This window comes from Arachis hypogaea, chromosome 3 (assembly GCF_003086295.3).
Source record: "Arachis hypogaea cultivar Tifrunner chromosome 3, arahy.Tifrunner.gnm2.J5K5, whole genome shotgun sequence".
NCBI lineage: Eukaryota > Viridiplantae > Streptophyta > Magnoliopsida > Fabales > Fabaceae > Arachis > Arachis hypogaea.
The window spans coordinates 49,267,419-49,282,088 of NC_092038.1; positions in this window are offsets into that span (position 1 = coordinate 49,267,419).

Genomic DNA, 14,670 nt, shown 5'->3' on the forward strand with positions numbered 1-14,670 from the left:
AGAATGTTGCTTGTTTCTGGCGTTCAGCGCCAGTTTCATGCTCTGTTCTGGCATTGAACGCCAGCCAGATGCTCCTTACTGGCGTTAAACGCCAGTCTGTGCTTCCTTCAGGGTGTGATTTTTCTTCTGCTGTTTTTTTGATTCTGTTTTTAATTTTTATATTTTTTTCGTGACTCCACATGATCATGTACCTAATAAAACACAAAATAACAATAAAATAAAAATTAGATAAATAAAATTGGGTTGCCTCCCAACAAGCGCTTCTTTAATGTCAATAGCTTGACAGTGGCTCTCATGGAGCCACAAAGGTGATCAGGTTAATGTTGTATAGTCCCAACACCAAACTTAGAGTTTGGATATGGGATCTTTACACCAAACTTAGAGTTTGGTTGTGGCCTCACAACACCAAACTTAGAGTTTGACTGTGGGGGTTCTTTTTGACTCTGAACTGAGAGAAGCTCTTCATGCTTACTCTCTTTTGTCACAGAGGGATGGCCATGTGCCTTAAACACAAGGTAGTCCCCATTCAATTGAAGGACTAGTTCACCTTTGTTGACATCTATCACAGCTCCTGCTGTGGCTAGGAAAGGTTTTCCAAGGATGATGCATTCATCCTTTTCCTCCCTAGTGTCTAAGATTATGAAATCAGCAGGAATGTAAAGGCCTTCAACCTTTACTAACACGTCCTCTACTATTCCATAAGCTTGTCTCAATGACTTGTCTGCCAATTGTAATGAGAACAAGGCAGGTTGTACCTCAATGATCCCCAGCTTCTCCATTACAGAGAGTGGCATAAGATTTATCCCTGACCCTAGATCACATTAGAGCCTTTTCAAAGGTCATGGTGCCTATGGTACAAGGTATTAAGAACTTGCCAGGATCTTGTCTCTTTTGAGGTAAAATTTGCTGAATCCAGGTATCTAGTTCATTAATGAGCAAGGGAGGTTCACTTTCCCAAGTCTCATTACCAAACAACTTGGCATTCAGCTTCATGATAGCTTCTAAGTATTGAGCAACTTGCTCTCCAGTCACATCTTCATCCTCTTCAGAGGAAGAATAGTCTTCAGAGCTCATGAATGGCAGAAGGAAATTTAATGGAATCTCTATGGTCTCTGTATGAGCATCAGATTCCTTTGGATCCTTAATAGGAAACTCCTTCTTGTTTGAAGGACGTCCCAGGAGGTCTTCCTCACTAGGATTTTCGTCCTCCTCCTCCCTTGTGCATTCGGCCACATTGATCACATCAATGGCCTTGCACTCTCCTTTTGGATTCTCTTCTATATTGCTTGGGAGAATACTGGGAGGAGTTTCAATGACTTTCTTACTCAGCTGGCCCACTTGTGCCTCTAGATTTCTAATAGAGGACCTTGTTTCACTCATGAAACTGAAAGTGGCCTTTGACAGATCAGAGACTAGATTGGCTAAATTAGAAGTGTTTTGTTTAGAATTCTCTGTCTGTTGCTGAGAAGATGATGGATATGGCTTGCTATTGTTCAGCCTATTGCGTCCACCATTGTTAAAGCCTTGTTGAGGCTTTTGTTGATCCTTCCATGAGAAATTTGGATGATTTCTCCATGATGGATTATAGGTGTTTCCATAAGGTTCACCCTTGTAATTAACCTCTGCCATGGCAGGGTTCTCAGGATCATAAGCTTCTTCAGAAGCTGCCTTTTTAGTACTGTTGGATGTATTTTGCCATCCATTCAGACTTTGAGAGATCATGTTGACTTGCTGAGTCAACACTTTGTTCTAAGCCAATATGGCATTCAGAGCATCAATTTCAAGAACTCCTTTCTTCTGAGGTATCCCATTATTCACGGAATTCCTCTCAGAAGTGTACATGAATTGGTTGTTTGCAACCATGTCAATGAGTTCTTGAGCCTCTTCAGGTGTTTTCTTTAGGTGAATAGATCCACCTGCAGAATGGTCCAATGACATTTTCGAAAATTCAGATAGGCCATAATAGAATATATCTAATATGGTCCATTCTGAAAACATGTCAGATGGACATCTTTTGGTCAGCTGCTTGTATCTTTCCCAAGCTTCATAGAGGGATTCACCATCTTTTTGCTTGAAGGTTTGAACATCCACTCTCAGCTTGCTCAGCTTTTGAGGAGGAAAGAATTTATCCAGGAAGGCAGTGACCAGCTTATCCCAGGAGTCCAGGCTATCCTTAGGTTGTGAATCCAACCATATTCTAGCTCTATCTCTTACAGCAAAAGGGAAAAGCATGAGTCTGTAGACTTCAGGATCAACTCCATTCATCTTTACAGTCTCACAGATCTGCAAGAACTCAGTTAAAAACTGGTAAGAATCTTCAGATGGAAGTCCATAAAACTTGCAATTTTGTTGCATTAAGGCAACTAGCTGAGGTTTCAGCTCAAAGTTATTGGCTCCAATGGCAGGAATGGAGATGCTTCTTCCATCTAACTTGGATGTTGGCTTTGTGAAGTCACCAAGCATTCTCCTTGCATTATTATTATTTTCGGCTGCCATCTCCTTCTCTTGTTCGAAAATTTCTGAAAGGTTGTTTCTGGATTGTTGTAATTTAGCTTCTCTTAATTTTCTCTTCAGAGTCCTTTCAGGTTCTGGATCAATTTCAACAAGAGTGCCTTTATCCTTGTTCCTGCTCATATGAAAGAGAGAAGAAAACAAGAAAAGAAAAGGAATCCTCTATGTCACAGTATAGAGATTCCTTTATGTTAGTAGAAAAAGAAAGGGGGAAGAAAGTAGAAGAGGGATCCAAGCTCAAGGGTTAGATTGGGTTCGGATCTTTTGATGAAGAGAGGTGAAGAGAAGTGTTAGTAAATAAATAATTAAATAGAATAAGAGAAGAGAAAGGAAATTTCGAAAATAATTTTGAAAAAGAGGTTAGTAATTTTCGAAAATTAGAGATAAGATAAGATTAAAATTAAAATTTAAAACAATTAAAAAGACTTTTTGAAAAAGAGAGAAGTATTTTCGAAAATTAGAGAGGGATGGGTAGTTAGTTGGTTTTGAAAAAGATAGGAAGATAAGAAGTTAGGTAAGATATTTTGAAATCAAATTTTGAAAAAGATAAAATTTTTGAAAAAGATAAGATAAAAGATAAAAAGATTTAATTCAAAAATTTTAAAATTACTTACTTCACTAACAAGAAACTACAAGATAAGATTCTAAAACTTATAGATTGAACCTTTTCTTAACAAGAAAGTAACAAATTTCAAATTTTTGAATCAATCAGATTAATTGTTAGCTAATTTTCGAAAATATGATATAAAGATAAGAAAAATATTTTGAAAAATATTTTGAAAAAGATTTTTGAAATTTTCAAAAATTGGAAAAAAATGAAAAAGATATAATTTTTGAAAAAGATTTTGAAAAGATAAGATTTTTAAAATTGAAATTTTGACTTGACTTGTAAGAAACAACTAATTTTTTTAAAAAATTTTTGACCAAGTCAACCAAAAATTTCGAAAATTTGGAGGGAAATAAGGAGAAGATATTTTTTTTATTTTTAAATTTTTAAAGAAAAACACAAAAAATGACCCAAAACATGAAAATTTTGGATCAAAACACAAGATGCATGCAAGAACACTATGAATGTCAAGATGAACACCAAGAACACTTTGAAGATCATGATGAACATCAAGAACATAATTTTGAAAAATTTTTGATGCAAAGAAAACATGTAAGACACCAAACTTAGAAATCTTTAATGCATGGACTCTAACAAACGAAAAATGCACATGAAAAACAACAAACAACACAAAACAAAAAATCATCAAGATCAAACAAGAAGACTTGTCAAGAACATCTTGAAGATCATGAAGAAAACTATGAATGCATGAATTTTTCGAAAAATGCAAGAAAAAAATTTTAAAGCATGCAATTGACACCAAACTTAAAACATGACTCAAGACTCAAACAAGAAACACAAAATATTTTTTATTTTTATGATTTTATGATTTTTTTTTGTATTTTTATTATATTTTTCGAAAATAAAGTTTGGAAAAATGAAAAAGAAAAGAAAAATTTTGAAAAAGATTTTTGAAAAGAAAATTACCTAATCTGAGCAACAAGATGAACCGTCAGTTGTCCATACTCGAACAATCCCTGGCAACGGCAAACTTGGTGGACGAAATTGTGATCACATCAATGTAGTATTCTTTGTTGTTGTATGGAATCATTATTATGGCACTTATGTGTGGACACAACTCCGTTCAACTAACCAGCAAGTGTACTGGGTTGTCCAAGTAATACCTTACGTGAGTAAGGGTCGATCCCACAGAGATTGTTGGAATGAAGCAAGCTATGGTCACCTTGTAAATCTCAGTCAGGTGGATTCAAGTATAATTGGATTATTGGTTTAAATTTGATTAATGGAATAAATAAAAAATAAAGATAAATAAACTAAGATAGAAATAGTTATGTAAATTAATAGTGGGAATTTCAGATAGGCGTATGGAGATGCTGTGCTCCTCTCGAATTTCTACTTTCTTATTACATTCATCCGATCCTTCTTACTCCTTTCCATGGCAAGCTGTATGTAGGGCATCACCGTTGTCAATGGCTACATCCCATCCTCTCAGTGAAAATGTTCCTATGCTCTGTCACAACACGGCTAATCATCTGTCGGTTCTCAATCAGGTTTGAATAGAATCCCTTGATTCTTTTGCGTTTGTCATCACGCCCAGCCTTCAGGAGTTTGAAGCTCGTCACAGTCATTCAATCCCAGAATCCTACTCGGAATACCATAGACAAGGTTTAGACTTTCCGGATCCTCATGAATGCCGCCATCTATCTAACTTATACCACGAAGATTCTGTTGGGGAATCTAAGAGATATGCGCCCGGCCTAAGGTAGAAACGGAAGTGGTTGTCAATCACGCACGTTCATAGGTGAGAATGATGATGAGTGTCACGGATCATCACATTCATCAAGTTGAAGTGCAACGTATATCTTTGAATAAGAATAAAAGAGAATTGAATAGAAAGTAATAGTAATTGTATTGAAACTTGAGGTACAGCAGAGCTCCACGCCCTTAATCTATGGTGTGTAGAAACTCTACCGTTGAAAATACATAAGTGAAAGGTTCAGGCATGGCCGAATGGCCAGCCCCCTGAATGTGATCAATAGCCTCCTAAGATGAAGAATAAAACAAAAATGAGACCAAAGATGTCTAATACAATAGTAACTTATCCTATTTATACTAGACTAGCTACTAGGGTTTACATGAGTAAGTAATTGATGCATAAATCTACTTCCGGGGCCCACTTGGTGTATGTTTGGGCTGAGCTTGATCTATCCACGAGCTGAGGCATTTATTGGAGTTGAACTCCAAGTTATAACGTGTTTTGGGCGTTCAACTCCGGATCATGACGTGTTTCTGGCGTTTAACTCCAGACAGCAGCATGTACTTGGCGTTCAACGCCAAGTTACGTCATCAATTTCCGAATAAAGTATGAACTATTATATATTGCTGGAAAGCTCTGGATGTCTACTTTCCAACGCCGTTGAGAGCGCGTCAATTGGAGTGCTGTAACTCCAGAAAATCCATTTCGAGTGCAGGGAGGTCAGATTCCAACAGCATCAGCAGTCCTTTTGTCAGCCTTTTTCAGAGTTTTGCTCAAGTCCCTCAATTTCAGCCAGAAATTACCTGAAATCATAGAAAAACACACAAACTCATAGCAAAGTCCAGAAATGTGAATTTAACATAAAAACTAATGAAAACATCCCTAAAAGTAGCTTGAACTTACTAAAAACTACCTAAAAACAATGCCAAAAAGCGTATAAATTATCCGCTCATCACATACATATACACAATAAGCTTAGTCAAAATAATAAAAATTTTCAAGATTTCTATCTATAGGGCACCAATTGATTTGAGTAAAAACTTTTCATAAAACTTGCTTGAAATATATATATTGTGGATCATATTTTTGAGCTAAGAACACAAGCAAGTGAGTTTTGAGCCTAATGGTGTGGTTACATCCTATAACCACTTATTTTCCTTCTTGTGTGCATTATTCTCTTTCTATGAATGTAATCTTTGATTTGTTTGATTCTTTATGTCCATTATTTTGTGTATTCATGCATTTATATGATTGAGGCCATCATTTCATTAGCTCACTTACCCAAATGGCCTTACCTTTTTTCTTCCTTTGTTAGCCAAATTTGAGCCTACGACTAACCCACTTGTTCTTAATTTTAGCACATTACAAGCCTAAAGCGGAAAACAATAAATGTCCTTAATTTGGATCTTTGACTAGCTTAGGCAAGTGTGTGTGAGTATCATTCAAGTGTGGGAATCTTGGGACATTGGGTGAATAAAAGGGTAGTTTTATATTTTTATTGAAAATATTGGGAATTGGGTACATGCTCATGTATTGATCAAATGTATAGACCTTATGCATTGATGCTCTTGTATAAAGAAAGAAAAAAATGAGAAAAACAAAAGAAAAAAAAGAAAAGAAAAAAAATAATATGGAAAAGAAAAAGAAAAAAATAGAAAAAGAAAGAAAAAGAAGAAAAAGAAAGTAATAAAAAGGGGACAAAATGCCCCAAAGCAAGGTCCAATAAAATCAATGCATATGTGTTGTGAAATGAAAAGAAATTGCATGAGTATGTGAAAAAAGTGAGAAATGGGTAGTTAGGTTAGCTTTGAAATTGTATAGGATGTCATAGGTTAGGTGGGAAGTTTAAGCTTATCAAAGATTCAAATTTCAAGCTCACTTGACCAAATATGCATCCTACCTTAACCCTAGCCCCATTACAACCAAAGAAAAGACCTCATGATAGATGTATGCATGCATGAAATATAAGTTGATTGTTAGAAGAAGAACAAATCTTGGAAAGCATGATTACGGGAGAATTGAGAGAATCAACCCTAAACACTTGAGCGAATAGAGTGCAAACACTACCGGTGAGGGTTTGAGGCTCAATTACATGTTTCCACCTGCGATCATCACTTCTCATGCAAGTTTTTAAAAATATTTAATAACTCAATTCAATTATGGATTAGACTTGCTAGTCCTTAGCCCTTGTGCATATATGCTTCTTGGGAATTGATTTATTTCGACCAAGCAATTGCATTCATTTAGATAGTTGCATATAGGTAAATTGAATTTAGTTAGCTCCATTGAATAAATGCCATACCCTTTACTTCATTCTTGGTTTAAGCATGAGGACATGCTTGGTTTAAGTGTGGGGAGGTTGATAAACCCCGTTTTGACGGTTTATCTTGCATTGATTTTAAGAGATTTTAATACCTTTTACCCTCATTTATCCATTGAATTAGCATAGTTTTATGATTGTCTCCTTATTTGTGCTTAGATGTGAAAACATGCTTTTTAGGACTTAAAATAGTTAAATCTAATTCTCCTTGATTCCATTAGATGCCTTGATATGTTTGTTAGTGATTTCAAATTGAAAAGGCTAGGAATGGATCAAATGAGTGAAGAGGGAAAGCATGCAAAGTAGAGAAATCATGAAAAGGCAAAGAATTTGAACTCGCCCATGGACGCGCGCGCGCACCTGGCGCTTGCGCGCACCTTGCGAATCACCCCATGGAGGCGTACGCGTGCTGTGCGCGTACACGTCGGTGCTGGTTTATGATTTTTAACGAAAACGTGACCAACGAATTCTCAAGGGTTGTGGGGCCCAATTCCAACCAACTTTGGCACCAAAGATGCTATTTAAAGCCAAGGATTGAAGAGCAAAGGGGATTAGTTCATTCACACTCATTGGATTAGTTAGAATTAGTTTCTAGAGAGAGAAGCTCTCACTTCTCTCTAGAATTAGGATTAGGATTAGGATTAGTTCTTAGATCTAGATTTTAATCTTTGCTTTCTTCTACTTCTATCTTCTCAATTCCTTGTTGTTACCTTCATTCTTCTTCCATTTTTCTATTGTAATTTCTTTTATGTTGTTCTTATATTTTGTTGTAGATCTAGTATTGTTCCTTCCATTTTCTTTCAATTCAATAAGAGGTAATTCATAATAATTGTTCTTCTTTGCTTTTCTATTGTTGATCTCTTGCCTTTGTAGTTAGATCTCTCTTTAATTCTTGCAATTTATGTTGTTTACTTTTATTGCCTTTTATGTGTTTGTTGAAATGCCTCTTCTAGCTATAGTATAGGTTTTGTTCCTCTTGGCCTAGGTAGAGTAATTAGTGACACTTGAGTTATCTAATTCCTTTGTTGATTGGTAATTGGAGAGATTGCTAATTGGTTTTGAGTGCACTAAAGCTAGCCTTTCCTTGGGAGTTGGCTAGGACTTGTGGCTCAAGTCAATTCATCCACTTGACTTTCCTTTATTTAGTAAGGGTTAACTAAGTGGTAGCAATGAACAATTCTCATCACAATTGAGAAGGATAACTAGGATAGGACTTCTAATTTTCATACCTTGCCAAGAGCCTTTTATGGTTGTTATTTTACTTTCTTGCCAATTATCTTTCATGCCTCTTATCAAAACCCCAAAAATAACTCAACCAATAACAAAACACTTCATTACAATTCCTAGGGAGAACGACCCGAGGTTTGAATACTTCGGTTATTAATTTTAGAGGTTTGTTACTTGTGACAAACAATCTTTTGTATGAAGGGATTATTGTTGGTTTAGAAACTATACTTGCAACGAGAATTCATTAGTGAATTTCTAAGCCGTCAAAAATCCAATCATCAACCCTTACTCGCGTAAGGTTTATTATTTGGACGACCCAGTGCACTTGCTGGTTAGTTGTGCGAAGTTGTGATAAAGAGTTGAGATTGCAATTGTGCGTACCATTTTGATGGCGCCATTGATGATCACAATTTCGTGCACCAAGTTTTTGACGCCGTTGCCGGGGATTGTTTGAGTTTGGACAACTGACGGTTCATCTTGTTGCTTAGATTAGGTATTTTTCAGAATTTTTAAGAATGAATTCTAGTGTTTCAAGGTGATGTTTTTATCATCACCAAAGCTGATTGATTTTCATCAATTTAGCTCTTGAATGTAATGTCCTGCTGAAGCTTGGCTAGCCATGTCTAATTCCTTTAGACTGAAGCTTTAGACTAACATTGCATGATTCTTTGAATTCTTATTAAAAATTTTGAATTTCTTTATTTTCTTTTCCATATAATTTTCGAAAAAATCCAAAAAAATTACAAAATCATAAAAATCAAGCAAAAGAAGAAAGAAAAGAAGAAGAGGAAGAGAAAATATGGAGGAGAGTGGGGGGAGGTGTATTCGGCCAAGGTGTAGAAGAGGGGGTTGTGTTGTGTGAAAATGAAGATGGATGGAGGGGTTTATATAGTGAGGGGAGAGGGAGTAGGTTCGGCTATTTAGGGTGGGTTTGGGTGGGAAAGAAATTTTGAATTTTGAAGGTAGGAGGGGTTTATGGGAAAGAGTGGATGGATGTGAGTGGTGAAAGGGGGTAATTGGAAAGAGAGATTGAGGTGATTGGTGAAGGGTTTTTGGGGAAGAGTGTTTATGGGGAAGAGTGTTTATGGGGAAGAGAGGATGAATGTGAAGAAGAGCAGAGAAGGTGAGTTGAGGTAGGTGGGGATCCTGTGGGGTCCACAGATCCTGAGGTGTCAAGGATTTACATCCCTGCACCAATTAGGCATGTAAAACTCCTTTGCATACAATTCTGGCGTTTAAACGCCGAAGTGATGCTTATTTTGGGTGTTCAACGCCCAATTGCAGCATGTTTCTGGCGTTGAACGCCAGTTCCATGCTTGTTTCTGGCGTTCAGCGCTAGCTCTCCTCAGGGTATATTCCTGGCGTTCAAACGCCCGGATGCTGCTTGTTTCTAGCGTTCAACGCCAGATTCATGCTCTATTCTGGCGTTGAACGCCAGCCAGATGCTCCTTACTGGCGTTTGAACGCCAGTAAGTCCTTCGTCCAGGGTGTGATTTTTCTTCTGCTGTTTTTTATTCTATTTTTAATTTTAGTATTTTTTTCGTGACTCCACATAATCATGAACCTAATAAAACATTAAAGAACAATAAATGAAAAATAAAATTAGATAAATAAAAATTGGGTTACCTCCCAATAAGCGCTTCTTTAATGTCAATAGCTTGACAGTGGGCTCTCATGGAGCCACACAGGTGATCAGGTCAATGTTGTAGACTTCCAACACTAAACTTAGAGTTTGGATGTGGGGATTCAACACCAAACTTAGAGTTTGGCTGTGGCCTCCCAACACCAAACTTAGAGCTTGATTGTGGGGTCTTTGTTTGACTCTGTACTGAGAGAAGCTTTTCATGCTTCCTCTCCATGTATACAGAAGAACACCCTTGAGTCTTAAACACAAGGTAGTCCCCATTCAATTGAAGGACTAATTCTCCTCTGTTAACATCTATCACAGCTCCTGCTGTGGCTAGGAAAGGTCTTCCAAGGATGATGCATTCATCCTCCTCCTTCCTAGTGTCTAAGATTATGAAATCATCAGGGATGTAATGGCCTTCAACCTTTACTAACACATCCTCTACCAATTCATAAGCTTGTCTTACTGACTTGTCTGCCAATTGTAATGAAAATATGGCAGGATGTACCTCAATGATCCCCAGCTTCTCCATTATAGAGAGTGGCATAAGATTTATGCCTGACCCTAGGTCACACAGAGCCTTTTCAAAGGTCATGGTGCCTATGGTGAAGGGTATTAAGAATTTTTCAGGATCTTGTCTCTTTTGAGGTAAAATTTGCTGAACCCATGTATCTAGTTCACTAATGAGCAAGGGAGGTTCACCTTTCCAAGTCTCATTACCAAACAACTTGGCATTCAGCTTCATGATGGCTCCTAGATATTAAGCAACTTACTCTCTAGTTATATCTTCATCCTCTTCAGAGGAAGAATAGTTCTCAGAGCTCATGAATGGTAGAAGGAGGTTTAGTGGAATCTCTATGGTCTCTATATGAGCCTCAGATTCCTTTGGGTCCTCAATATGGAACTCCTTCTTGCTTGAGAGACGTCCCATGAGGTCTTCCTCATTGGGATTCACGTCCTCTCCTTCCTCTCCAGGTTTGGCCATGTTGATTATATCAATGGCCTTGCACTCTCTTTTTGGATTCTCTTCAGTATTACTTGGGAGAGTACTAGGAGGAGTTTCAGTGACTTTCTTACTCAGCTGGCCCACTTATGCCTCCAGATTTCTGATGGAGGACCTTGTTTCACTCATGAAACTTAAAGTGGCCTTGGACAGATCAGAGACTATATTTGCTAAGTTAGAGGTATTTTGCTCAGAATTCTCTGTCTGTTGCTGAAAAGATGATGGAAAAGGCTTGCTATTGCTGAGCCTGTTTCTTCCACCATTATTAAAGCCTTGTTGAGGCTTTTGTTGATCCCTCCATGAGAAATTTGGATGATTTCTCCATGATGAATTATAGGTGTTTCCATAAGGTTCACCCATGTAATTTACCTCTGCCATTGCAGGGTTCTCAGGATCATAAGCTTCTTCTTCAGAAGATGCCTCTTTAGTACTGTTGGATGCATTTTGCCATCCATTCAGACTTTGAGAAATCATATTGACTTGCTGAGTCAACATTTTGTTCTGAGCCAATATGGCATTCAGAGCATCAATTTCAAGAACTCCTTTCCTCTGAGGCGTCCATTATTCACGGAATTCCTCTCAGAAGTGTACATGAATTGGTTATTTGTAACCATTTCAATAAGTTCCTAAGCTTCTGTAGGCATTTTCTTTAGGTGAATGGATCCACCTGCAGAGTGGTCCAGTGACATCTTAGAGAACTCAGACAGACCATAATAGAATATATCTATCATGGTCCATTCTGAAAACATGTCAGAAGGACACTTTTTGGTCATCTGCTTGTATCTTTTCCAAGCTTCATAGAGGGATTCACCATCTTTTTGCTTGAAGGTCTGAACATCCACTCTAAGCTTGCTCAGCTTTTGAGGAGGAATGAACTTAACCAAGAAGGCCGTGACCAGCTTATCCCAAGAATCCAGGCTATCCTTAGGTTGTGAGTCCAACCATGTTCTAGCTCTGTCTCTTACAGCAAAAGGGAAAAGCATGAGCCTGTAGACTTTAGGATCTACTCCATTAGTCATAACAGTCTCACAGATCTGCAAGAACTCAGTTAAAAACTAGTAGGGATCTTCTGATGAAAGTCCATGATACTTGCAGTTTTGTTGCGTTAGAGCCACTAATTTAGGTTTTAGCTCAAAATTGTTTGCTCCAATGGCAGGAATTGAGATGCTTCTTCCATCAAACTTAGAAGTAGGTGTAGTATAATCACCAAGCATCCTCCTTGCATTATTGTTGTTGGGTTCGACTGCCATATCCTTTTCTTGTTCGAAAATTTCAGTAAGGTTGTCTCTGGATATTGTAATTTAGCTTCTCTTAGTTTCCTCTTCAGAGTCCTTTCAGGTTCAGGATCAGCTTCAACAAGAATGCCTTTTTCCTTATTCCTACTCATATGAAAGATAAGAGAACAGAAAAAGAAGAGGAATCCTCTATGTCACAGTATAGAGATTCTTTTATGTTAGTAGAAGAAGAAAGGGAATAAGAGTGAAGAAGAATGAATAATCCAAACACAAGGGTGAGGATAGGGGCAGTGATTTGAGATGAAGAGAAGTGTTAGTAAATGAATAAATAAATAGAATAAGATGACAGACAGAAGTTTTCAAAAATAATTTTGAAAAGGAGTTAATGATTTTCGAAAATTAAGATAAGAAATAAAATTAAAATTTAAAATAATTAATCAATTAAAAAGAATTTTGAAAAAGATGTGAGGTATTTTCGAAAATTAGAGAGAGAAAATTAGTTAGGGAGTTTTGAAAAAGATAAGAAACAAACAAAAGTTAATTGGTTAGTTTGAAAAAGATTTGAAAATCAAATTTGAAAAGATAAGAAGATAAGAAGATATTTTGAAATCAAATATTTGGAAAAGATAAAATTTTGAAAAAGATATGACAAAAAGATATGATTAAAAGGATATGGTTGAAAAAGATTTAATTTTTAAAATTAAAATTAATTACTTGACTAACAAGAAACTAAAAGATATGATTCTAGAATTTAAAGATTGAACCTTTCTTAACAAGAAAGTAACAAACTTCAAATTTTTGAATCAATCACATTACTTATTAGTTAAGTTTCGAAAATTTGAAATAAAATAAGAAAAAGATTTTGAAAAATAGTTTTAAATTTTTGAAAATCATAAGATAAAAGTAAAAGAGATTTGATTTTTTTGAAAAAGATTTTGAAAAGATAAGATTTTTTAAAATTGAAAATTTGACTTGACTTACAAGAAATAACTAATTTTAAAAAATTTGACTAAGTCAACTCAAATTTTTGAAATTTTGAGATAATTAACGAAAAGATTTTTTTATTTTTGAATTTTTAATGATGAGAGAGAAAAACACAATTATGACCCAAAACATGAAAATTTTGGATCAAAACACATGATGCATGCAAGAACACTATGAATGTCAAGATGAACACCAAGAACACTTTGAAGATCATGATGAATATCAAGAACATATTTTTGAAAAATTTTTTGATGCAAAGAAAACATGCAAGACACCAAACTTAAAAATCTTTCATGTTTAGACACTATGAATGCAAAAATGCACATAAAAAATATCATACAACACAAAACAAAAAAATTTAAAGATCAAACAAGAAGACTTACCAAGAACAACTTGAAGATCATGAAGAATACTATGAATGCATGAATTTTCGAAAAATACAAGAACAAGATGAATATGCAATTGACACAAAACTTAAAAATTGACTCAAGACTCAAACAATAAACACAAAAAAATTTTTTTGATTTTATTATTTTTTTGGATTTTATTTTATATTTTTCGAAACATATAAGAAAAAAATAAGAAATTCAAAATTTTTAATAAGAATTCCAAGAATCTTTCAATGTTGGCCTAAAGCTCCAATCCAAAGATTGGACATGGCTTAATAGCCAGCCTGTTTAAGGATATAAATCAGGCATACAACAACTGATATTTCAATTAACTTGCCTCTATGCTAATGGTTTGGAAGCCTCAGTCCAAAAGAATTAGACATGGCTTTACAGCCAGCCAGATTTCAACATGCTTCATGAAACTCTAGAGTTCATTCTTAAAAATTTTGAAAAATTTTCGAAAACAGGTGATAAATTTTTGAAATATTTAAAATTTTTTTCGAAAATAAAACAAAAAGAAAATTACCTAATCTGAGCAACAAGATGAACCGTTAGTTATCCAAACTTGAACAATCCCCGGCAACGGCGCCAAAAATTTGGTGCACGAAATTGTGATCTCTAATAATGGCATTCAACTTGGTATGCGCGTTTATAACTCAGCACTTTCTTTACAACCTCGCACAACTAACCAGCAAGTGCACTGGGTTGTCTAAGTAATAAACTTTACGTGAGTAAGGGTCGATCCCACAGAGATTGTTGGTATGAAGCAAGCTATGGTCATCTTGTAAATCTCAGTCAGGCGGATAATAAATGGTTATGGAGTTTTCGAATAATAATAATAAATAAACAGAAAATAAAGATAGAAATACTTATGTAGATCATCGATGGGAATTTCAGATAGGCGTATGAAGATGTTGTGCTCCTTCTGAATCTCTGCTTTCCTACTGCCTTCATCCAATCCTTCTTACTCCTTTCCATGGCAAGCTGTATGTAGGGCATCACCGTTGTCAATGGCTACATCCCATCCTCTCGGTGAAAAAGCTCCAAATG